Source organism: Acromyrmex echinatior, chromosome 1 (assembly GCF_024713525.1).
Source record: "Acromyrmex echinatior isolate Ae372 chromosome 1, ASM2471352v2, whole genome shotgun sequence".
Lineage (NCBI taxonomy): Eukaryota > Metazoa > Arthropoda > Insecta > Hymenoptera > Formicidae > Acromyrmex > Acromyrmex echinatior.
In genome coordinates this window covers 5892210-5917486 of record NC_141852.1, presented here as the reverse complement: position 1 = coordinate 5917486, position 25277 = coordinate 5892210, and the positions used below count along the sequence as shown (strand labels likewise).

Genomic DNA, 25277 nt, shown 5'->3' with positions numbered 1-25277 from the left:
TATATACATCGCTCATTTGTTACAACATAAATAAAAAAACAAAATTTTTTAGAAAATAAGTCTGAATATTTTAAATTATAAAAATTTTGTATAATAATTCAATTTTAAAATATAATTTTGTAATAATTGATTTAGTGAAATAAAAGTACATTCTTGAGAGTATATACGTTCTTTTTCTTTATCCGTCTTTTGCAAGCAACTAAAAAATTGTTAATTTTTTAGTTATGTCATTATTGTAATGAATGAGCGACATATCCTTTTTTTTTATTACGATAAGTAATAATTGTATTTTGATTTTCTTTGAAAAACCTTATTATTCTCTTATATTTTTTAAATCTGTTTTATTTTTGTTTAAAATTGTATTACATTTCATTTCAACTCTTAGTCTTATATTAGAATGTTTATTACATAGTATTTTATATTTCAATTGTTATTATAATCATTTTATATTTTATTGAATAATTATATTGCTACGCAATCAATGTTAATTATGATGATTATCATCAATTATAAACAAAGCTATTCAAATTAAAAAAAATGTTATACACACAAAATGTTATATATATATATATATATATATATATATATAAATTAATATGAGCGTAGTCAAAAGAAACTGTGCAGTATTCACAAGAAATTAATTTTGGAAAAGAAGAAAGAATTGGAGACGAAAGTTATACAAAGATTTTCTAAAAATTCAAGACAGCTAATATTATAAAAATTTAAGTTTTTTCAGTTCAAATCAGTTTACAATTTTAAGAGAAAAATAAAATAAATTAATAAATTAAATACATGTGATTTTTGACTTGTGTGCTAGCAACTAATTAAAAATAATATAAAAAAATCCAATAATTCACTACTCGACTACCACCTTCTCCCCCTCTCTCAGTTCAGAAGTCACCACTCTAATTTACTTTCCCTCCTAAACAATTCTGGTCACACTCGAGTAAATAATATATAAGTTATTACAAGAACGAAGGACTCTTAATTTAAAAAACATAAATAAATATATGTATAAGTGAAATATTTATCTTACAATACTTTACCACGTCTATTTCAAAACAATAATATGCCTGCCGCACAGACTGTCGATCTTCGTACATTAAGCAGGAAAGTAAAATATTAGATTGACTTAGGTCAGTACCGATCGAGACGTCAGGTGCAGTCGGCTCCGACGAAAAGATCAAGAGTCACTCCGATCCTTTCCCACATACAATAATATGTTCCCGAAAAGTACTTTGATTCCAATCGATATATCCTAATTGATTACCTATCCAACCGCATGCGGTACCCCATCGAGAGAGCCGGCCCGTCGCGCGTCGACCGTCGTCGTCTCGGCGCACGCGATACGAGCGAGCGGCGACTTCGGTCGCGCGCGAGCGAGCGAGCGAGCGAGCGAGCGAACCAACCAGCCGAAGCTGGAATCGAGGATGGAGAACCAACCGACGACTCGGGAAGGCAGTGCACGCCCGGCTGCCGACACGAGCGGATGGCGTACGTTGTCGCTCGCGCCACCACCATCACGCTCGCCTCGTGATTTTCCTTCCTGTCACGCACGGCCGTCGCTCGCCGTTCAAGCCGTGTGACGAGTCGCGCTTAGGTGCTTAGGTCGCTCTACGACGACACTCTCTCTTTCCTCTTTTTTTTCCTTCTCTGTGTCGTTCTCTCTTTCTTTCTCTCTCTCTCTTTTCTCTCTCTTTCTTTTTCTTTCTGAACCTGCCTCGTGTCTTCTCTTGCTCTCTTCTCGCACGTGTCTCCTGCCGCGCGAATCGACGCTTTTAAGGAGAAAGAAAAAGAAAAGAAATCCAACTGCGTGAAAGAGAGAAAGAGAGAGAGAGAGAGAGAGAAAGAAAGATATCGCTTGTACTTGCGCGCGCCGTCATTGACGCGCGCGTGCCCGCTCACGTACGCATTCACGCACGCGAGACCGTCGTCGCTCGCACGTGCGCGCGATATAAGTACACAGCGGAGGAAGTCACAGTCGCACAGCAGCCATCGCACGGCGTCGCACGGCATCGCACAAGATAACGATTAACGTGCGAGCCGCACCGAAATGAATCGCCGCCGCGTGTGCAGCCCCAGCCCGACCGGTGGAGGAATCGGAGCCAGCCGCTGACGGCTGACGGCTGACGTCGAGTTACCATAGCAGCCTTATAGCCGCGCGTGGCGATCAGCTGATCGCTCAGAGCGCACCCTCATCCGCCCACCCGGCGTGGCGGCAGGGACGTGAGACGTCCATCCGTCCGTCCGTTGTTCGTTTATCCGTCGGCGGGAGTCGCAGGCAGTCGGCCACCAGCGGCCACGTCCGCGCCTCGTCGTCTCTCTCCGTTCGCGCGTCATCGTCGCACGTCGTCGCACGTCGTCGCACATCGTCGCTCGTCGCTCGTCGCGTCGCCCACCAGTCGTGTCTCCTTCTTTCCCTCCTCTTCTCCGTTCTCCGTCTCTGCGTGCTCCGTCTCTCCGCGCGTTTCCGCCGTAACGCGGGTTCTACGGTACGGGCCAGTACGGGTGCGCCGACGACGGTCAGAGGACGTTTCCCCGGGTGATCGTGGTGTGTGTCTTATCGTCGTCGGCACGGAAACGCGGAAACGCCGCGCGCCATGCCGTCGCGCCGGCAGTCCGCGACCAGCAGACCGCGTGCGGAAACACCGACGTGCAAACACTGCAAACGCCGCCGGCGTGTCGACGTCGACTCTGAGTCGCCCGCGATGAGATGATCCGGGTCAGTCAGTGCTGCAGGTGCTACTGCTGTCGACTGCTGTGTCGAATCGCCGCGTCGACGTAAACACACGTAAACCAGACGAACGGAGTGAAGGACGCCTCCGAAATATAGATAGAGACGAGGTGGAACGACGTCGCGCCATAGGATTATGCCCATGATATTGCGAAATCCCGAGAGTTCGTACGACCACGCGCAATTTGCCGGCCTTCTTTCATTCTTTTGTACGGCTCCAAGAGATTTACGGCTAAAAGCAGCTTCAGCAGCTGGACGTCATCATCGACGGCGACCAACCCGCCGCATGGGAGTAATGTGACCGTCCCCGTGGTTCAATACAGTGCGCCGAACGTGTGGATAGTTTTTTGTTTCTTTCTGTTTTTCTTTCGCGCGCGCGATCATCTCTCGCTATTGCGCCCGCATTTCAAAACAAAACGCGCGAGCGCGTGTCACCGGTTTGTTTAAGCGCCACCTGTCGGCCGTGAAAATATCAGTGTAAGTAGTTTGAAAATTTTCAAACGGCTCGTCAGTACGCCGTAAAGTCGTGCACGTCGCGTGATCTCGGTCGTTTCGTAAGTTTCGGACGCAGTCCGGCAGTTTCGAACGGTCGTCGGTTTGATCTTGCACGTCGCGTTGATCTTGCAATCCCACGAAGAGGAATCGGGTAAGGGAAATCGTTTTCGGCGAAAATTTCGGACGTTGAACGTGTCGCCGGAACTCGGACTCCGCGAACGGAATCTGATTCCTGTCTGTCTGTGACAATCGTGTTCATTGTGCCTCGCCGCGAACTTCTTTGAAAAGAGAGAAAAAAACTCGAACTGTAGTTAATCGTTGAGCGATCGTCGCCCGACGGGAGTGCGTGTGCCGAACGATTGCGAAAAAGTGGAAATTCTGTGATAGGCGCCTGCTCGGATTAAGCGAGGAAGGTGCGAGGTGCAAAACGGTCTCCGGGAACATCTCCGTGGAGCGCAAGGAAGTTTTGGTAAGCAATAATGAAAGATCTGTTTTTTTATTCCCGTATTTGACTGCATTAGAACTGATATTCATAGTCGATTTATACGTATATTTAAGAGGCTTTTTACAATAAATCATAAACCGTGAGAAATCGACCAATCAAATGTGAGAAGAATAGTTGATTTTTCTTAAAGAATTAAGAATTCTTCCTTGCTTTCGCTGAATATCAAACATAATACATCTCACGTAGACTTCAAAAGTACACAAGTTCAACCACAAAAGTCAGACTTTGGTATATAAAGGGTACTTTCCATAAGTCAACACAAATGTTGTTCTATCTTTTTTTGCATTCTATGAGTAACAAAGACAGAATATTACTGGCGCAGTCGACTAAAGGAAGTGTTACTAAGGGAAGTCCCCAAAATTTACCTGCATGTCTACGATGCGGCCCATGTTATTCGTGAAATAGAAGCAAAATGGCGGACGTTTCTCGGTCGTAGAAATTATTACTGTCGTTGTGACGTGAACGTACACTGATGAAAAAAGTTCTTAACTTGACCGTTTCAATGTTAGTTTTACTTTTAAGTTTCTTTTTCCGACAGCGAAACACGGTCATAGATTGGTGTGACACAGTAATATACATTGTCGATTTGTAACTGAAACGTTGTTTACAATTAGCTTTTTTATTTCAGAGTGAAATAAAGTAGAAGTACACCTATGTCCGAATATATCTGAATGTAATCTTAAAACTTCTTATCGAAGTATCACTCTTAGAAAAATAAATAATAATGAAATATAAAAATTTGGTATTCTCTCTCGTGAAGTGATATAAAGTGACAATACAGTTGAACACAGCATTTTAACTGTACACGATTGTGTCGACTTGTATCGTAGTTGAAAAGCATGAAATTATATGTGTTACTGTGTTACAGAGTTACTTGTGTAGGTGAATTGTTGGAAAGCACCCTTAGTTTTGATTCAATTTAAGGACATTCTACAACGAGCTGCAAACATCCCTTTGCCAGTTGCAATGTTTCGCGACAGCCAAGAAGCATCAACAATTACTATTGACGGGGTATTTGCAACTCATTGTAGAATGCTCTTTTCATCCCTTTCTACTTTTAAAGCCTTGTGTCCACTATGTTTGAAATCGTTCCGAGATCTTGGACGGAGAATTGACTAATCGCATTGATCAAATGGCTGAATTGTTGAAATATGATTTGTTAGTCCTCAAACATAATAGGCGATAGGCATTCGAAATACAATAATACAATAGTAAGCTTTAAGCTAGTAAGATATTTGCCAATCACAGTCGAATGTAAGGGGAATAATTAACTATTGATTCAATTCTAAGCAGAATCATGAGGCTCGTAATTTGTTTTCATAGTGGGCTTTCTACAATAAGCCATTACTTAAGCTTTAAGTCTTAAGCCTTAAGAAATTGATCAATTATAGTCGATTATTCTTCTTACATTCGACTGTGACTCAATCAATTTTTTACGGCTTAAGATTTAACTTAAGTAACGACTTATTGTAAGAATGTTCATAAGACTTATGGGCTTTCTATAATAAGCCATTACTAAGCTTTAAGTCTCAAGCCGTAAGAAATTGAACCGCAATCGAATATAAGAAGAATGATCGACTATGATTGATCAATTTCTTACAGCTTGAAAATTAAAAGCTTATTGTAGAAAGTCCATTATACGAACTTATAATTGGAGTTGTAATTCTAAGACGTACGATTATTCATAAATATCTACGATTTTTTGCAATTCTTGTAGTTAGCAAAAAAGTATCTGTAAAGATGCTGCATATGCACAACAACTTTATAGTTATAAGAATTCCAGTTCTTACAAATCTTATGAGAACAAGTTATGAGCCTTACGATTCTGTTTAAAATTAATCCATATGATTGATTGATTTTTTAAGACTTACTGCACTTATTGTGTTTCGGGATTAATTCTTTCTTCGTCTGACAACTCGAACGATTTTTAATATCGCATGCAAGGCTAATATTACACTTGCAATACGATAAATTTTTCAAGTGTATTGCAAAACAGATTTTCGGATCTGTCTGGCTTATACCAGTCTTAGAAAAAGATGAAGAATAAGTTAAACTGAAGTTAACTTATATTGATAAAAAGAAACATTAATTAGTAGTTTAATTAATTTGCTTCGTCTTTATTTCGTTGAAAAATGTATTTAAATCAAATATAATATATTTGAATAAAAAAAATATATAAAGATAAAAACTAAACTTATTTAGTCAAGTTAATGTTTTTCTCAGTGTATACACGTATCCTGATGCTACTGATATACCTGATATAATACAATGAACTAAATTGGCTCCAATGCTACTTTCAACTTCCTCTAATATTATGTTGTAAAATTCAAAGTCGAACTTAATTTGATAAATATCGAGATGTAATGGACTATAGGTTATCAGAACGACAAAATGATTTTTTGTTATTATCTCAGAATGTAAACAGCATGTATATAGTTTATAAATAAAAATTAATCATCGATCAATTTTGAGCATTTACTCTAAGAATTTTGATGCATTATAAATATTATGATATTCAGGCTAATGTAAAATTTGAACAAAATATATTCTTCTTTGTATCAATTTATTTAATGAAAAATCTATCATTCGTTAATTAATTTTGAGAATTTTATTTTAAGAGAATTTGAATCCGAGCTTAAATATTGTGACATTTAGGAATATAAAATTCTGATAACATACACTCATCTCTATCATTTTATGAAATATTCACTATTATTCTTCAGCCAATTTTGAAGATTTTACTTTGAGGGAATTTGTAATTTGAGTTTTATTATTGTGACATTCAGGATAATGTAAAATTCTGACAAAACGCTTTTCTATTCTTTGTCGATTCATTTAATGACAAATCCAAATAAGAGAAACCTATGCGTATCAAGGTAGTTGCTAATGTTTCGGGAAGCACCGTTTTATCTCGCATCTTGGATTTATTGACGTCCGACTGTTTACGATTATGCAAATCCGAGTTTTTGATGCTACCGCGGCTTCGGGCTTCCGTACTGTCCGAGAAAGTTATGAACTAAACCCATCGGCATCAAGTACGAGCCGTCAGTCAGTCGCGGAGTCGACGAACCTCTATCGATCTTCACCTCCATCTACCCTTCGTCCTCCCCCGTTCGTCCGTCACGTAGGAATGCAACTTAGGAACGACTCGTCGTCTTCGTCGTCGTCACCGTCGCTCGCCAAGTTTTGCGCTTCGGACAACTTCCTCCGGGAACGAACGTTCATTTCTTACATACTCACGATTACGTCGTGCTCGTCCGTTACGAGTTATGAATATTAAACGTGAGGTAGGTGAATCTCTGCTTGACTTTAGTTGAGGTAGGTGAACCTCTCTGCTTGACTTCAGATACGAGAATTCGTAGCTATTGGCGTAACAAGAAAAGAACATTGGTGGATAGATTTGATAACGAATAATCAGCGAAATCTTTAATGTTTAACCCTTCGTTGACGTACTTGGGTGTGAACCAGGTACCTCAATATTATTTTAACTCTCTGAAACTCAATTTTCTTTTATTTTGTAGAATAAAAGTATAATGTTTATAAAAAAAATCTTTATTTCAATTCCCAAAATGGTCTACATTCAGTATGCAACTTAAATACTCTTTAACCAAAACCAACTTACAAATTAAATTTTTTTAAAGTATCATATCTGAACAATTCTGTAAATTTTTAACTTTTAATATTAAATTTTTAAAAAGTTACAGTTTTTTCAAAGATTTTGTTCGTTTTTTCTCTATTCATTAAACTCAACAAGAATTTTTTTTACAAAAACTGTAATGAAATCTTAATTAAAAACTATTTGAATGTATTCTACAAACCTGAAATTGATCCATAATTGTTTTCGTATTGATTGGATTTTTTAAATGAGAATGTCAGTTGTTTAAACATTATTCTCGCTGAGCCACCCAGTGCGTCAAAAAGTGATAAAAAAAGGAGTATCAACGAAGAGTTAATGAATTTGCGGCAGAAGATTCTGATCATATCAATAAAAATTCTGGTTATTTCAATTAGAATTATAACAAATTCAATCAGTAAATTCTTTGTTTCTTTTCAACCAGAATTCTAATTAATACAACTAAGCTCTTTTTCTTGTGTAAAAGACAGGAATGGGAAAAAAATGTGTGGAAATCACATTAAAAATAAAAACGAGCATTTAACATTAGAATCATTGATAGCCATTTTGATTTTGCCAATTATTACAATTTTTTCTGTATTTTTTGTGTATTAAATTTTTGTTTATTAGACAGTACAGAATGTTGAAAATGTGTGAATATAATACAAATAATTCTAATGATACAAATAATATTAAAATAATTCTTCACTAACCGACAATAAGAATAAGAAATTATCAAATTGGCACTTTCGACAGTTCCAGCGAGATACATTGACGGTTTTAATGTTAAAGTGATAATCAAACATATGTCGTACACTAAACACTGAAAAAAGTTATTAACTTGGCTACATTAATTTATCTTTTTATTGAGGAAAGTATGTATATATTTACATCAAGTATTATATATTTGATTTAAATATATGTTTAAATACATAATATATTTGACTTAAATATTGTATATTTAATTTAAATACACACACACACACACACACATATATATATATATATATATATATATATAGAGTCCAACGAAAAAACAAAGACGAATTTAGGCAATTTAGTTAATTTAGTCAAAGTTTTTTCTCAGAGTAGTGTAATCGATAACAAGCTAAACGTTACTCGCATAGTGCAAGCGTGTGATGAACGGTAACGATGAGCTGATGTAGGTACTACTGTCTTTCATCACGAAAGTGAGTATTTCGTTATGATAATCTTTCTTTTTGGCTGAAAGTCGACTGTACGCTTAAGAATCTTTCAGTAAACTTTAGATAAATTTCCGATGATCGAAAGATCTGATTGAAGGTCAGTCCTAATCTCGCATGCTTCGAGATTCGTGATGCAAGTCTGCTATCTCTTTATTAGGAGAGAGTAGAAATTCTTTTTGAAGTGGATACATCGCGCGTGTCCGTATTAGTGCGTATATTAATTTGTCGGAATGAGTCAGTGATAATCATGCAGGCATAGTTTTCGACGCGAGTTTATCGCGATAGAAGCAAATGTATTAAAACCTCGTAAAAGATATATTTAAAAGCTTGAGAATTAGAAGTCATAAAATATTTTACGGGAGGATGTAACTGTTATTCTTTTATATTCGTTGCTTTATATTTGTTTAAGCGGAAGATGAAATGGATAATGTTATGATAGAAATACTAATACTGAATTTTTTTTATCATTTGTTGCATTTGAATACACGTGAAAGTACTATTTTATTCATCGTACAGCTAGGAAGATGACAAAGTATTATACATAACATTTTATTCGTGAAAATTAAAATTGTAATTACCACAAAATTATAGTAAATAATAAGTAATGGTAAATAATTAAAATAACGGTAATAAAATTGTTATTATGCAATTATTATACAATTACAATTTCTATTATTTGTTGGTTTCTGAATATGTGAAACGTTGCATTAACATACCATTCTATTTATAGAATGGCTACAGTCAGATGAAAAAGTAACGTTTTATTCGTGAAAATTTGAATATTAGTAAATAATAATAACATTATAGTAAATAATGAATAACAGCTAATCATGGTAATAGAATTATCCAATTTCATGCATCATCAGCTGTTATCATTGACGTTTTTTTAGAGAAACGATGTTAAAATTTAATTATTATCAGAGATGATTGAAATAATGAAAACAGCATTTTTATACGACCCAAGAATTCTGATCTTGTCACTGACGAAGATAAATGTTTAGGTATCGCAGGGGTGGTCCGTGCAACGATGCGGAGATGTATATGCGCGTGCATGCGTGGAGCGCGTCTTAATTTGCGGTCGCACGTTCTTAATTCAGTTTACTCGCGGCGATGCAACCCGACAGAGTAACGTTTCCTCGTAGTCGACGGGAAACGGGGAGGGGGCGGCGAGGCGTTATTAGCCGCTCCGTAGTTATTTCATTTGCGACTCTCGGCGGTCGGGTACATGCAGGCTTCGGGTGTAATTGTCAGGTTTACGAGGGGGGTTCGCCACCGGGGCACAAGCGACAAAGCCTCGTGTCGAAGCGTGTCTGGAAAGTTATAGCCTACGTGAAGTACTGTTAATCGCGCCTAACGTGAGAGTCCCGCGGCACCAAAGAATAGTTTCAGTCTCTTCCCTCTTTCTTTTTCATTCTTCCTCTCTCTCTCTCTCTCTCTCTCTCTCTTTCTTTGTTTTCTTCTCTCTTTTTCTTTTTGATTGGCGATAGGCGTGATGTTGATGGCGCGTATCATTCTCATATCTTATCGAGATAGCGCATCTTCTCAATTCTCTCCGGTGTATACGATTATCTTTTTCTTTTCGTTTTCCTATCGTTAATTCCTCGCGGACAGGTCTTTAAATTTCTTCCTTAGGTTGTGATCTTAATTAAATTTATAGTGACCGACATCGTCGGTCTTTAACGATCGAGGTTTTGGCCTCGTGTGAGAAACTTGACCCGTTAGATGTGAACCTTTAAGACCTTTGGTCTTTTCTAAATCTGGCTATAGGTTACGAGAAGATAAATTAGATTTTGAGAACGTATATATGTTATTTTCGCATCGCATTGAATAGGCACAATCTATATTTCAACTTAAGGTTTCAGACTTGGCGAAGAGAGAAAGAGAGAGAAAGAGAGAGAGAAGAGCTATTATTTTTAAATGAATGTTATATATTTCGTATTCCTTTTGTAAGAGAATTAGATTTCTAACACAAGATTACAATTAAGACACGTTACAATTAAAAGAAAATTATTCAAAAATTTAATTCAGCCCGATTTTATGAATATCGAAATTCAAATCATAAGTGGTGTCAGAATTGCGTAAATATATTTGTCTAATTAATTTAGCCACGTTATTTATATGAATGAAGCGCGAGCAAGGCAAAACCGTTTTCTAATTCACTAATGGTTTAGGTCATCAAGCAGCACGAGCGTAATTTTTGACCTATTTGCCATGACCTTTCCAGTTAGTTTCATCTGGACGTATATTTTTTTCCATTAGATTAGAAACGTGCGAGAAATTGCCCGTAAATCGTTTGCATAGCTCTTAATTATAGGCAATGGCCAATAAATCTAATATTTAACAGCGATGTATCACTTTGGAGAAATCTCTTTATCAATCAAATCTGTCAATTCTTCAAATATTTTCACTGCGCATGTAATATGCCTATCAGATTTATAATTTAAATCTCTGTGTGCATACGAAGAGAACGGAGGTTTTGCTAAAGTATCTAAAAATTTAGCTAGATATAGATTTGAAAATAATTTTGTTAAATCACACTGAGAAAAATTCTGATTATATTAACAAAACGAATTCTGTTCGCATAAATTCAAATTCAATTATAGTATAATTGAATTGCTGGTTACCTTATTTAAAATGTTTGATTTTATTATAAGTGTCTGATTTCAATCTTTCTGATTGAATAGATTTTGGTAGACTAGAATTTCAATTAATAACACTTTTCCAACAAAATAATTATATAAGATACTCAAGATTATTGCTAGAATGTTCAAGTTTTTTTTGAGAATTTCTCATTATGAATGTTTTACATAATTATTTTGATAGTTCAACAAAATTATTTTTAGATTTGTAGCTAATTAAATTTTTAGATACTTTAACAACATCATTATTTCTGTGCAATTTTCAAAAAATAAACACTGAGAAAAATTTCTGATTGAAAAATGGATGAATCAGAAGGTTCTAATCGTATCAGTCAGCATGATTATTTCAACTAGAATTATAATAGATTTAATTAGCAAATTTTGATTTGTTTGTTTTCAACCAGAATTCCAATTAACAATCAGATTCTTTTTCCAGTGCAAGAACATAAAACTTATTGTTAAATCACATCACATTTTGTACGCAACCTTACCCTAAACAAAAATAAGACATCAAGCGATGTCCTTTAAGATAAATCTCTATAATAATACCTTATTTGCATATCGACAACATGGAAAATCAATAGCTCGTTAATTTTCAGCACAATTAAATATTTGGACAACCGCGTTTCAAATTAAAATTCTATGAAAATGAAATTCGCTTGTGAAGTTAAACAACAATATTTTGTCATTCATCTATGAGATTTCAATTTATAATCCTTTACAAATATTTTTATTTGTCGATAACTCAAAGGATATCGATTCCGCGACGTTCCCGTTGAGAAAACATTGACTGCAAATATAATACAAATAATCTTTAAGCGAAATTAAAAATCACTTAGTGACACCTTATACACGTAGTCCGGCCCTCCTCGACGATACTCGAGTCGCGCGCGTCGTGTTCCACGTCGCGTACTCTTTATTTACCCGCACATCGAGTCGGTAAAGCCATGGAGTGGCTTGCGGAACAGCCGAGCGGACAAACAGGTGGCGAGTAGCGGCTCTTAACTGTAAACGGACGATCTTCAATTCCTAGGGAGAAGATCGACCGTACCGGCACTCAAAATATCATCGGGGAAGGAGGGGGATTCTCTGATCGGAGATCTCTCTTTCCCTCTCTCGTTCTCTTTCTCTCTCTCTCTCTCTCTCTTTCTTCATCTCCTCGTGTTCCTCACGCATGCACTTTACCGCGGCTTTTTACGAGCGAGCGAGTTAATACGCGCGCGCCCACCCATGAGCGAACGGAATAATGAACATTGCATAATGCCGTCGCACTCCTGTCGCACTCCCGTCGCACTCCCGTCGCCGATGAGATCACTTCCGTGACTTCCTGACATTGACTTGTACCGACTCGTACGCTCCGACCCACGTGTTAAACGCGCGTATCTGCGTTACATGTAATCGGTGCGCGCGTGTTCCTACGACCGGCAGCACCAACGACTGAGATAGGCTGCTTGTCAGATTGTTGACACAAGCAGTGACACGTTTAATAGGATTATTTATGCTCTCGGAGGCGCTTAAACGGCCTCCGCATCCGTATCGGCTTCATCTACCTGACGGCGCGTAGCATAATTATGTCGACGCGCCGTGCGGCTCGTATCTCGACCGCTGGCCACGTCGACGACGCCTAGACCCTGATCCTTGATCCCGTCCTCGAGATGGGATTTCTCGATGTACACATTACGATACCGTCACTGCGATCTCTGTGTTTCTGTTGGACGTAATCTAGTTACTGATGCAAGAAATATATGTATACATATCATATATATCATTTAACCCATTCGTAGTCGTGTCAAGATTCGGCACACCAATCAGCGCATTAAGCGTTGACGGTATCTCGTTTAATACCTAAAAACTTCATACCAATAAAACATGTATGTTATGTTCCATTTATATTTATTTCTTTACAAAATTTCTTTAACTTGAATACTTCTTCGCACATAGAAAGAATTTGTTGATATTGAAAAATATAGCTAAATATAAATCTGAAAGTAATTTTGTTGGATTAACAAAATAATAATGTAGGAAATTCTCTTAAACTTTTTTTAACTTGAGCATTTTTTTTGCACACATGAAAAAGGATTCTTTGTTGAAATATTTAAAAATTTAGTTGGGTACAGATCTGAAAATAATTTGATCAACAAAATAATTATGTAGAAAACTCACTTAAAAATTTCTTTAACTTGATTTTTTTACACACAGAAAGAACGATGTTGCTGAAATATTTACAAATTTGCCTAGATCTGAAAATAATTATGTAAGAAACTCAATTGTGACGAGCAATACTGCAAAAAATTTCGATATTTTAACAATCAGCTTGAATGTCTTGCTTTATTTTGATACTTCAAAAGTATTTTCAGATTTTGTATTTGATTAAATTTTTAGATATACTTCAGTGAAATTATTTTTTCCATATATTCGTCGAAAGAATATCACAGAATGATAGGTCAAACGAAAATGTGACGATTGAATATTACGTAAAAAACAGTCTAAACAAGATATTAAATAATATTAAATAATATTAAAAAATTATCATTGCAAAATATACGGTAAAAACGGTTTAATAAAAATATTTAGCTGGATACAAATCTGAAAATAATTTTGTTTGGACCATCGAAATAATGCAGGGCATTTAAATTGGTTGTTAAAATGGTTGTTAATATTTTTACAGCACTATCATGAATGTTTAAGCATTCTACATAATTATTTTGATGGTCTGACAAAATCATTTTTAGATTAGTATTTGTGTCTAATTAAATTTTTAGACATTTTAGCAAAACTGTTGTGTGTCATAATAAGCAGAACGTATTAAGATCATTAAGGATGAAACGAAAAGAAAATACGTCACGTCGGGCATAAACGCACACCTTTTATTTGAGCAATCGTGCGAAAGATGCGAATGAAAAATGCTGCGAGCAGGTTTGCATGAAGTTGACATAATGAGATTGTACCTTGAATTAAGAGAATGCTGAGCATTATGGACGGTAATTACTCGCTCTCCTCCTCTCCCTCCCCGATATGAATTGAACGTTCCAGATATATATCTAATGTTGATTTACGTTACTGTGTGTACTTTCACTCGGTTAATTGTTCATATCTAATTCAGTCTTTGCATAGAGCGTATCGCACAAGCGTCATGGTACGCGCTTATGTAAGCCGGTGGTGTACGCGTGTGTGTGGCTTACGCGTGCGTGTGCACGCACACGCGTCACTCGAGTCGAATGACCAACCGGCGGTTGTGAGATGAGCCTCGGCTCACAGTCGGATAACCACCAACAACAGTCGTAATGTTAATTACACTCGTTTCAGTTGTCCGCAGAAAAATTCATTGCGCCAAACCTTTATTCTGCGTTTCCTAAGAAGCTTCCTCTCCCATCAGTCTCCGCGAAAGCACGGATATATATGTGTGTATGTGTGTGTGCGTGCGTGCGTGCGTGCGGTCATTTTCATGATCATTTTAATGGCGCATAAAAAAATTTACGTGCCCATTAAACCACAATTTGCCCTCATCAGTCGTATATAATGTTCCAACTATGCTTTAGAGTTGCTTAAAATTGCATGTGTCACACATTGTGTACGTAACAATAGCTAAAACAGGACTGCCGGATTATTGTAATAGTGAGCCATAATATCCGTAATATTTGATTCCTTGATTAATGAATAATGAAATTTCTACTTCTATTTCTAATTCTATTTCTAAATTCTATTAAATAATTTTTAAATCCAATAATTTTAATTATTTGATTTAAAAGAAATTATTTTTAGTGTATATTTTAAATATATCTACATTTTAAATATATCTTCTAATTATTTAAACTGCGCGTTTAATTTTTAAATTTTCTGCTCTCTCTCTCTCTCTCTGTCTCATTCTCAAAGTTTTGAAAAATTGTCGTTTCTCTCTTGTAACGTTCAACATTATAATATTCGCAGAGAAGTTTAGTGTCACGAAAGAGACAGCGACTATTTACATCGCTTTAAACTCAAATCGCGTGCAGCAAAGGGTCGTAAGAGAGATTAGACTAGACCGTAAATTGTTTATCAGCCGATGACGAGAGACCCTTTTTCATCGTTCTCGCGTCCCTTTGCTTTTCGCGTTTGCCGACTGAACTTTTCAGTAAAGCCGCGACAGAGAAAGAGAGTAATTTTATGTAACCCTTTGAGCGCGGGTTTCTCCTACCGGAACTTTTTTTTTACCCGTCGACGAAACGTATTAGGGCGTTAAATCGGCCGTAATCCGACCGTAATCACCTAGCAACAGTTCTCATTCCCGGCTGCCACGAGAACAAATAATATCGCGCCTTTGATTGACTTCGATTAATTGTCGTCTCGTCGCACTAAAACGTCGACAAAAGCGTCGTTCTTAAGTTTGAGATCGTCTTGGTATCGGGGAAATGACGGGGTACATGTGACGAGACCGCGATAAGGCGATAAATAATTATCTCCGCGTGAGACGGAAAAGTGCAATTCGCTGAGAACCGCTGTCGACGATATAACGCGATATAAGCACGGATCACAGGCGACAAGCGCTCATTAGCATACAATGCGGGCTAATAGGATCGCACGCTGACGGTTACCGTTCAATATCATGTCCCTGTGTCATCCTAGTCACCCTCCAAGTGGCAGGCTTACGGGTACACCTATGTGAAAAATTGCATTCGCTTTCTTTCGATATTAGCTTCGCGTTCATTTAATGACAATGCACTTCCTCGTACAACTATTCTAGATAATCGACTCGGTCGGGTCGATCTTCACTACAATTTCTACGTTTTATGTAATAACAATGATTGTACATTTCTTAAAAATATAACACATATAAGCATTTATTATTTTAAAAATTAATTATATTATTATGTGTACACTGAGAAAAATGTCCAGTGCTTTCGATCGGAAATAATCGTTCTAGTGCTTTCTCCGATCAATTTCGATCGGATTCAGGATTATCCGATTGAAATGTAATTTCCGACTGCATGTGAACGGATTATGAACCGTCATATGCCTATCCATTAAAATTTCATCGGATAAACCTACAACTTGATCGATCATTAGACTTGAACGGATAAAAAGAGAGTATTTTATCCAATCAAGTTTGATATCCGATCAATTGAAATGTGCTGGCCAATCACAGAATAGTTGGTCACGTGATCAGCGACTGTTTCTGATAGTCTTTCTAGGCTGATGGCATTACTTTTATGTTAAGGTCAAGCGAACACATATCTCTAGCGCGAATCTATTTGATTTTTATTACATGTCTCTACTTGATATTACGTATTTGTTCTTATTCTTCGCCGCATAATTCTTCACTGCAATATCATTGTATCGAAAGAGAGTATCGAAAAGAAGTGTATGATGAAATTTCTCAGGATATAAAAACAGTGCTTGAAAGTTGAGGAAAAAGTAATCCATATCTTATAAATAAGTAAACCTTTTTCTTGTAAAAAAAAATTCACATGTTAAATGATCAATGCTTGTTTATTCAACTGTGTATAATTTGATTTGTTAACGTTATTCGTTTCAAAAATATATGCGTACAGATACTTGATTGGATATGTGATGATCGAATAATCGTTCAAAAGGTAAACGAACGGATATTTTTCATCGAACATTCCGATGCATGCATTTATTTCCGATTAAATGTGATCGGATTTTTTGTCCGATCAAAATAATCGGAAATAATACTTTTTAAAAGAATAATCCGATCATTATAATCGGAAAAAGCTTGGATATTTTCTCAATGTATGTATCATAGTTAAAGTATTAATTTAGTAAATGTATAGTAGTCAATGTAATATACACATACTAATTTGATAAGTAAATGCATTCACAAGCAATGAAATTTAAACTTTTACTATAATAGTTAATGCCCACTCTAATTTAAAACCCATCATTAAATCTACATCATATTGGTGTTAATATTAATACCAAGTGAGAAATATACCCGCTATTTTTAGAGTATTTTTTAGAATTATTTAGACACCGCTATTTTTTAGAGTGCATACTTTTAGACTTGATGTAATAAAAATATGTACAAGAAAAAAAATGTCAATTTAAATAAACACTTTTGCTAGCAAATGTGCACATCGCATGCTAGGTTACGTGTGCATGTTCTGTGGCCATAAGTAAATGCATTTTATGTATTCAATCTTTACCTTACTAAATAAATGAGTGTACTAAAAATAATAGCGATACTAAAAATAATATACTAAAAATAATACTGAAAAGATTAGACGGATACCCCCTACAAAGTAGGGTGTATATCTGTTAAATCTTTGCCTTACTAAAGATGAGTTTTCTTTTTTAATAACTATTCTTTTCGAAAATTTAAAAATATACAATTTCATTGAAAATCCGCAATAAAAAAAGCGTTAATTAAACGTATATTTTTTAAAAATATTATCTAATAAACTGTACTTAACGTGTTTATTCCATTCAATATTCATTTAGTTTCTACTTACTCCCTTTTCAGAAAATTGTGGTTACATCTACTATATATCCACGATGTTCTCAAATACTAATAAATTATATACATACTAAAAAATAATATGTTGTTAACAATAATAATTTTAATTGATACAAACAATCTAAGTGTATGTAAAAAGAAATTGGTGATTATTCTCAGGTTAATGAGTTAATTAATTCCATTTTACTAATTTATTTTTCATATAATTGTCCACTAATAAATACAAATTTTACTAAATATTTTGTTTTATTAATATTTGTTATCAAGAACAGATTATGATATAATTACATTTCAATGAAATACATCGCCATTTGTTTCGCATTCATATGTAAATATTTCATTATAAATAATTAATGATTGTTAATGATTTTCATTTGCTAGAATTATCTGTTAAAATTTCATTGCTGTGCTTTTAGTATATGAGAATTCGCATATGTCATCCATTATATTATTAATTTTTAGCATATTTACACGAATACTTCATTATATTCGAAACAGTAGAAAGACATTAGTACGCAATATTTTAAAATCAATTAATAAGCTATACAGTTTTTTATAGTATATGTAATATATATATAATATATAAATGCTGTACACAATGATGAGAGCAAAACATCTCTTATCTGCGAATAATGTCGCGATAAAGACGTATGCACGTGTACAAGAGTGGAGATTGTCGCCGTTACTTACGATCATACAATGAGACAAAGAACGATGGAAGCCGTGAAAAAACAACGTCGTCATCGGTCACTATAAGTCCCGACGATTAATTCCCGACTGACTAATAAGACGTATCAAGCCTCCGTCCGTCGTTATCTGTCGCACACGATATCTCTGTACGTTCCTTTGTCCCCGCGATTTTTCCCTCGCCGGACAGAAGCTGCTCTTGTGCTTGTTTACGCCGAATCTTTTGTCAACGCAATTTTTCTGCGATTCATATCGCTCACCGCGATACAATAGCTTGTACGCGTAACCGCACGTTCGTACGTACAACTCGTCGCGAATTGCGACTGCCCTTCTACGTACCTGGTCGTCGTCGTCGCTGTCGCGATATACATGTCCCTCCAATACGTGTCCCTCCCTCGTCGAGAGGGATAAAACCGTCACGAGTCTCTCTCCGCGGGGCATTGTATACCGCCCGCTATTTACACGTCATCGTGTAATAACTGCGTCCCTCATTACCGCGCCAGTGCAACGAATCCATGCAAATGTTAGTTTTAGTACGAGCAGTAAAAGACTGCGAGGTTCACATGTATTATGTGTAATATATATATGTGTGCGTGTGTGTAATGATTGCCGTTCTAGGCAAGCAACACCATGGCACCGGTTACACTGCCGTTCTTTTCATTATCGTCTTTCTTTCTCTCTCTCTCGCCGGGCTTTTGAGGGAGAGGATTAGACGGCGCGATAAGCTGCCGATCCTGCGAACGGTAGCGTAGGTACTTGAGAGCGCGAGAATGATCGTGATACACTACCGTCTATAAGTTTCTGAATACCGGCAAATTAATCCTCGAGTGTATACGCTTTTCTCGGATTACGTCGAAAGTTCGCGCGCGTTTATTACTTTGCCCTAGAATTAATTTCTGACACTAATGAAGTAAAGATGGATTAAGAAAAATAGAGCAAGGAATTTTACAGATGTATCTTTTGTTTTATCATTGAAAATAGAAATAATATCGCTCTTTACTTAAAAAATGACACAACTAAGAAAATTAAGTTTTTTAGGAAAAAAAAAATTATTTTTTAATTTAAAAAATTATTGACTCATATAAAATAAAAAGAATATATTTTTAACATAGCTTATTTAAGCTATGTTAAGATATTTGTATATTAAACTTCTTTTCTTGATATTAACTGCGTCGAATTTTTGAAACAAAGTATAAGATAGTAAACTGTGTGTATTCTCGAGGATTAGATTCACATCTTTATTTTCGCCCTAATTTGCAGCATTTGTGAACTTATGCACAATACTATGATAGCGATGATGGCAATACGCACAGATCATTCGTGGCGAAATCGTCAAGAAAATGATCTAGTCGTAGCATTATGAAGACATATTCATATGATATTTGTACCGTATCTTATTCGTTATTATCTTATTATCGTTATTATCGCGTTCTTAAATACTGGAATCTGGAATTGTTCCCTTGAATTACTGTGTTGATCTTGCATTGCAAAACATGCAATGTGTACTTTGCCACCTATAATCGTATTCGAGTGGAAAGCGTATTAAATTTTAGCGAACGGAGTTGGAAACATTAAAATCATTATAAAGATGTTGTCCTTCGCATAGAAGTATAGAGATTATTTAAATTGAGAAACACGCCGTCATATTATATTATAATCTTATTAGATAGTTTACACAGATAGTCGCGTGTTGATTTTGAATTCTCAGAAATACCTATAATTACGTACTGTATTTAACAGAAAATTAGTTTTTTTTTTGAAGAACTGCATCGGTTATATTTTATCTTTGAATAATTTTATTGAACGTTTATCACATAGAATTAACTTTTAATAAGCTATTATAATTTCTTCAGTTTTAACATCTTCTTTTTCTTGTTCCTAAAAAGTCTCTTTAAATTTCTTTTTAACAGCTTTCTTTTTTTTTTGTAAAAAGTCTTTATGTAATATTTCTTAGTTCTAAAAACGATTCTTTTTATGATCACGAAAACGACCACTTAAAAATTAGTAGAATTGCTACAAACATTACGAGCGTAACAGTTGATTTTTGCGAAATGGCACGACGTGGTTTAACATATTCCTGTTGATTATCGAAAATTGTGTTTCGCGTGTCGATCGGTAAAGGCTCGATTTATGAGCTGTGGAATTGTTATCCCGCGTTCCATTATATTCCATTATAAATACGCGCACAAGGGTGTCAATGTACAATTTTACAAGCTGTACAAGGACCTCGGGATCGGGAGTTGCCACAGGAATTCGCCTAGTTCGAGCTAGTCCATAGATCCTAAGCGGCAGTGTGGTGCAGTAAAAACGTCAATGGCTGGGCGATAAAATTAAACGAACACTCGTCTAGCGTTTGCTGTCAGTGACCGCAGTGGTAGCAGGTAGCAATCGATGATCGAAAACCCGATAAAAAACGTTATGAAAGTTGCGTTTGTTGCAGTCGCACGAATCATCTGCCGTTGTATAAGTGATGTCATTTGGTACAAAAATTTTTGGATTTGATCTAATGAGATGTTTCTTTATACTTAATAGAAGACTGTCAGGAATCTATTTTTTTTGCCATAAGAAACCAAGAAGCTTGCTCTCGATCTAATTGTGATTCACTCGAGAGAAAATAGGCTTGATTTGTCTCGGAAATGTTTAACGGAGACGTTTATCTAGGAAAAGATATATTTTTTAAGATTATTGAAATAGTAAACGTGTTATTTGAAAATTGGCCTGAATCGTAAGCAGAATTTTGAATGTGCCATTTTAACTTCCCCATTTCGTGGATTCAGCTGGATTTAAATTTTAACACACTTAATTAAGATGAATTGCAGCATCATACCTATCGAGAACGATCGAAATAATTGAACTGTATATTTTGTGATTGAATAATATTAATTGATCAGTTAGGAAAAATTGTATACTGAGAAAGAAAGCTATTTGCTATTTCAAAAAAAATATTAATTGATTCAACTAAACGCAGCGGTCACAAGTCAAGCAAATATTTATTGTAAATTCAAACAAACTCATGTTGACATTTATAACTCACGTATATTTAATTACAAACTAAACGTATTTGGTCAAGTTAACAAGTTTTTTTTTCTCAGTGTACGGAATAGTTTCTTATTTACAAAATGTAAATTTGTCTTAACTTGTCTAAATGAAAATTAGGATATCGCAAATACGGAAATACTTCATTTTTTTCATCTGACTGCGGTTTCGAGTTGTCGTGTTGCGAGACAAATACAAACATGTAAGGTACGCAGCACGTGTCTCGAGAGAGCAAAGCGTGTTCGCTTTCGCATTGGCGGACGTTTTCTCAGTGCGACGTGTCGCAATCCAGGACCTAAATCAGCTCGTTAATTTTCATTCTTTCACGTGGGACGATAAAATCTGATATCACACACGGGACCCAGGTATGAGGTACACGTACAACCGTCGCGGTTTACATTAACGCAACCTAGAACGAGAGTTTCTTCTGCACCAACGACGTGCATATATGCGCGAGCGGTGTGTCGCGCACGCTTAATATGCTCGTATCAGTACGTGTCGTTATGTGACACGCATTTTACTTGCCGCAGTGAAGCTATTTCTTGTAGCTCGTGTACGCGTGGTCCCGGAAACACTCATTGCGATAACGAGAAATCACCGCTAGACAATGTTACTTCCTCGCGGGAGTCTTGAATTATTTTTTATTCTTATCCTTGTGTCGTTGATATTTGTGGTTTGATACGATTGCGTACGAAATGAATGATTTTGCTGAAGTATCTATAAAAAAAAATCTAGTTTGTAGATACAGGACTGACAATAATTATGGATCATTCTTATGTTGGACATTCAAGCTGATTGCACTTTTTGCAACATTGTTACTCTGTTAAATTTGTAATGTCAAATTTAAGTCATTTTAAATTATTTCTACAGGTCGCCACTTCGCGTACTTATAATGTGGCGTTAATTTAATTAAAACGATAGACAATAATAAATGATTTATGACTAAAACAATAGAGTTGAACATTTAACTTATATTAAAAATATATCAAATTTGACTCGCCTTAAATTATTAATAATTAATAAAATAAAAATTTTAATAAAATTTACTTTAGCAATTGACTTTGTAAATTGCAATTATAAAACTAAATATTGTGTACCTAGTTTTTTAGAATAATTGAAAAATAGATCATATCAAAATAGGAAATTAAATAAAAAGTATTATTTGATATTATTCTACAACATATATTACAATAATATTATTTTTATTATATATAATACACGTAAAAAAATTAAGGAATTGCCCATTCTACTCAATGAAAATAATCTACAAGAGAGTATAACTTCGTGAAATATGATCATAATGAGTTGTATTATACATACGTTAATATAGACGTTTATTTGGGAATTTAGTAAAAAACAACCATATCTAATCAACCCATTTTTGTGGTCATCCTCATGGTTCTTTTTTAACCACAATTATTTTGGATTAATATAGTGTGATACACATGGAAATTAAAAATAACAAAACTGTTATTTAACTTAAGAAGTTGGTTTAAATTTGATTCTTTAACATGTAACTGTCATGCTTGGGTATAATTATTTTGATGATTCAACGTAATTTCAGATATCTGTGTGTTATGTGTATCTAGTCTAATTTTTATATATTTCAGCAAATTTATCCTTTTCGTAAATACTTGCGAAATATATCGACGCATAATCGATAATGTATTACTAATAGATAACGCGATATCATTCTAAACTCTATTTGTTAGTTCAACAAATTAATATCTTAGATGGTATTATATCTTTGACAATGCTAATTGTTTTATTATTTTATCTCTCACAAGACAATAGATCTAGAGCGCAAGATGGCGACATCATTTGATCGTTTATATAAACGTCTATATGCATTTGCATGTCGACATATGCATACGCCCGCGTTCTGTATGCACGGACACGATTCGCTTTCGAAATAAACCGATAAGATCTTTGCCGGACGAGTTTCAAATTAATGTCAATGCCTGCTGCAGGAGGATTTTATTAATGCTTAGACGTTCGCCCGTATAATATTTGTACTCGTTCCGGTGTTATCACACAGGTCTCACGCATAACTAGAATTTCAAAATTTATGAGATAACCCGGGAGAAAATTCGAAATAACCGAGCGTTGTCTCTGTTGATTTCCATTATATTGCGACACTGTTTAACGATTGTATCTCTTAGGGTAACCTGTAAACCACATCGTTTTCGAATGAGTTAATTGAAACTATATTGAATAAGACTTTATTGTGGAATACTGTGTGATATTTTGGATTATTTGTCAAAATATCGAACTAACAAAAATAATAAAATTTTATTATTTAATTTATTGGGAAAAGATCAAAAGATAGCATTCTTTTCAGAGAGAATATAATTGGCTTTATGAAAAATTAGGCAAGATTATGTTAATTATGATTGCCAAAATAATTGGCAATCGCGATCAGTTCCGCCGCTTTCTAGACGCGGTGATGAGATGAAAGTTGGGTTAGCTTATAGAGGATGATTAGATTAATTAATCGAGATGGGGTCCGATAGGTTAGCAAGATAGCTTGGTGGTTTCGTAATCATTGGTAAGGTTAATTGCAAAAAGCCGCGGTATGCGCTAATGGTATTTGCGGTGTTGATGGATCCATCGTCACGAACCGAAGAAACTAATGGTGCCATCGTGGATCGAAGATCGATCAATCGGATTAGACGATCGGTGAACAAAATGAGCGATCGGACTTACCCGCGGAGAAATGAACGTCGAAGAAAAAGCGGCAGTGATCGATGGTGCAATGAACTCGCAAAGCTCTTACCTTCTCGAGCTTCATTATTCACTCGACTCTTCGAGTTTCGCTTCTAATTTTAAGTGACTTTGATTTAGCAATCGTGGACTTTGTAATTCCGACGTTCCGCCAATCTTATCTTCGTTGAAGAGATTAAGAATTTCTCGCAAATTAGAATCTCGCGGTTGTCTATAATGGATTGACCGCGATAATTGACGCAAAATTTATTTCGCATCGTTTTCGAGACGACGTTAATTAAATATTAACTCGTCATCGCGAAAGAATAAAATACTGCTAACTTGTTCACCGCACGAGTTCATAGCAGCTTACAGCAAGAAGAGGCGAGGCGTTTTGGAGAAATCAATTCCAAGAAAATAAAAAGAACTGAGTCGGATGACGTTGTAAAAATTGAGTATTTTCTGATGCACTTTATGTTTCATTTGTCAGCTTTATCGACATCTGTTGGGGCAAGAACGGATTCCAGAAGTTTACCTATAAATTAATGAGATAATCGGCGATATTTTGCAAGATACATTATCGCCGACGTACGTGCACCATACGCAAGTATGCACGAGTCTATGTCTGGCATTTGGTGCAGCTATCTGTGCTGCCAACTGTGGTTTTCAAGGCGACTGGCCAGAAGGCCAGATAAGGTAATGCCCCGGCAATGGTAAACCCGTTCGAGTTCACACGCGGGATGCGACCCGATACGCGTCGATCATTATCTAACGCGCCACCGTATAATGCAATTATTTGCACCGGTTGTATAACCGGTCTTTGGCATGCAGATAACTGGGCGACGTGATAGTGGTGCATCGAAACACACAAGCATATCTGTGTCTCTTTCTCTATCTGACTAATGCTGGCTGCAACAAAATTCTTTGTTATCAGGATGGATAATTGTTTCGTGAGAGCATATCGCGCATATAATGGAGTATAATCGTTAAGCGCAGAAAAAATGTTTCAGGAATTTTTTTTAAGTACATGTAAAATTTTTTAATTAAAAAAAATCATCTCTTTGTCTCTCTTTTCCGTAAACTTTTTAATTTTGAAGTTAAAAAAACATTTTAAAAAGGTAATTTTTTTAAATTTTCGTAAAATCTCGATTTAAATAATTCTTTATTTTTCTTTAATTCTTAAAACTGAAAAAATAAAAAGTAAAT

General features: G+C 35.7%; 1 protein-coding gene across 1 annotated transcript in view; it reads left to right on the top strand.

Moving 5' to 3' along the window:
- The first annotated feature begins 1432 nt into the window (after window positions 1–1432).
- The window catches only part of LOC105149261 (uncharacterized), a 433940-nt gene continuing 410095 nt past the window's right edge, over window positions 1433–25277 (top strand). The window contains exon 1 of the mRNA XM_087409169.1: window positions 1433–3698. The gene's annotated coding sequence lies outside the window, so the exon portion shown is untranslated. The remainder of the gene's footprint in view (window positions 3699–25277) is intronic.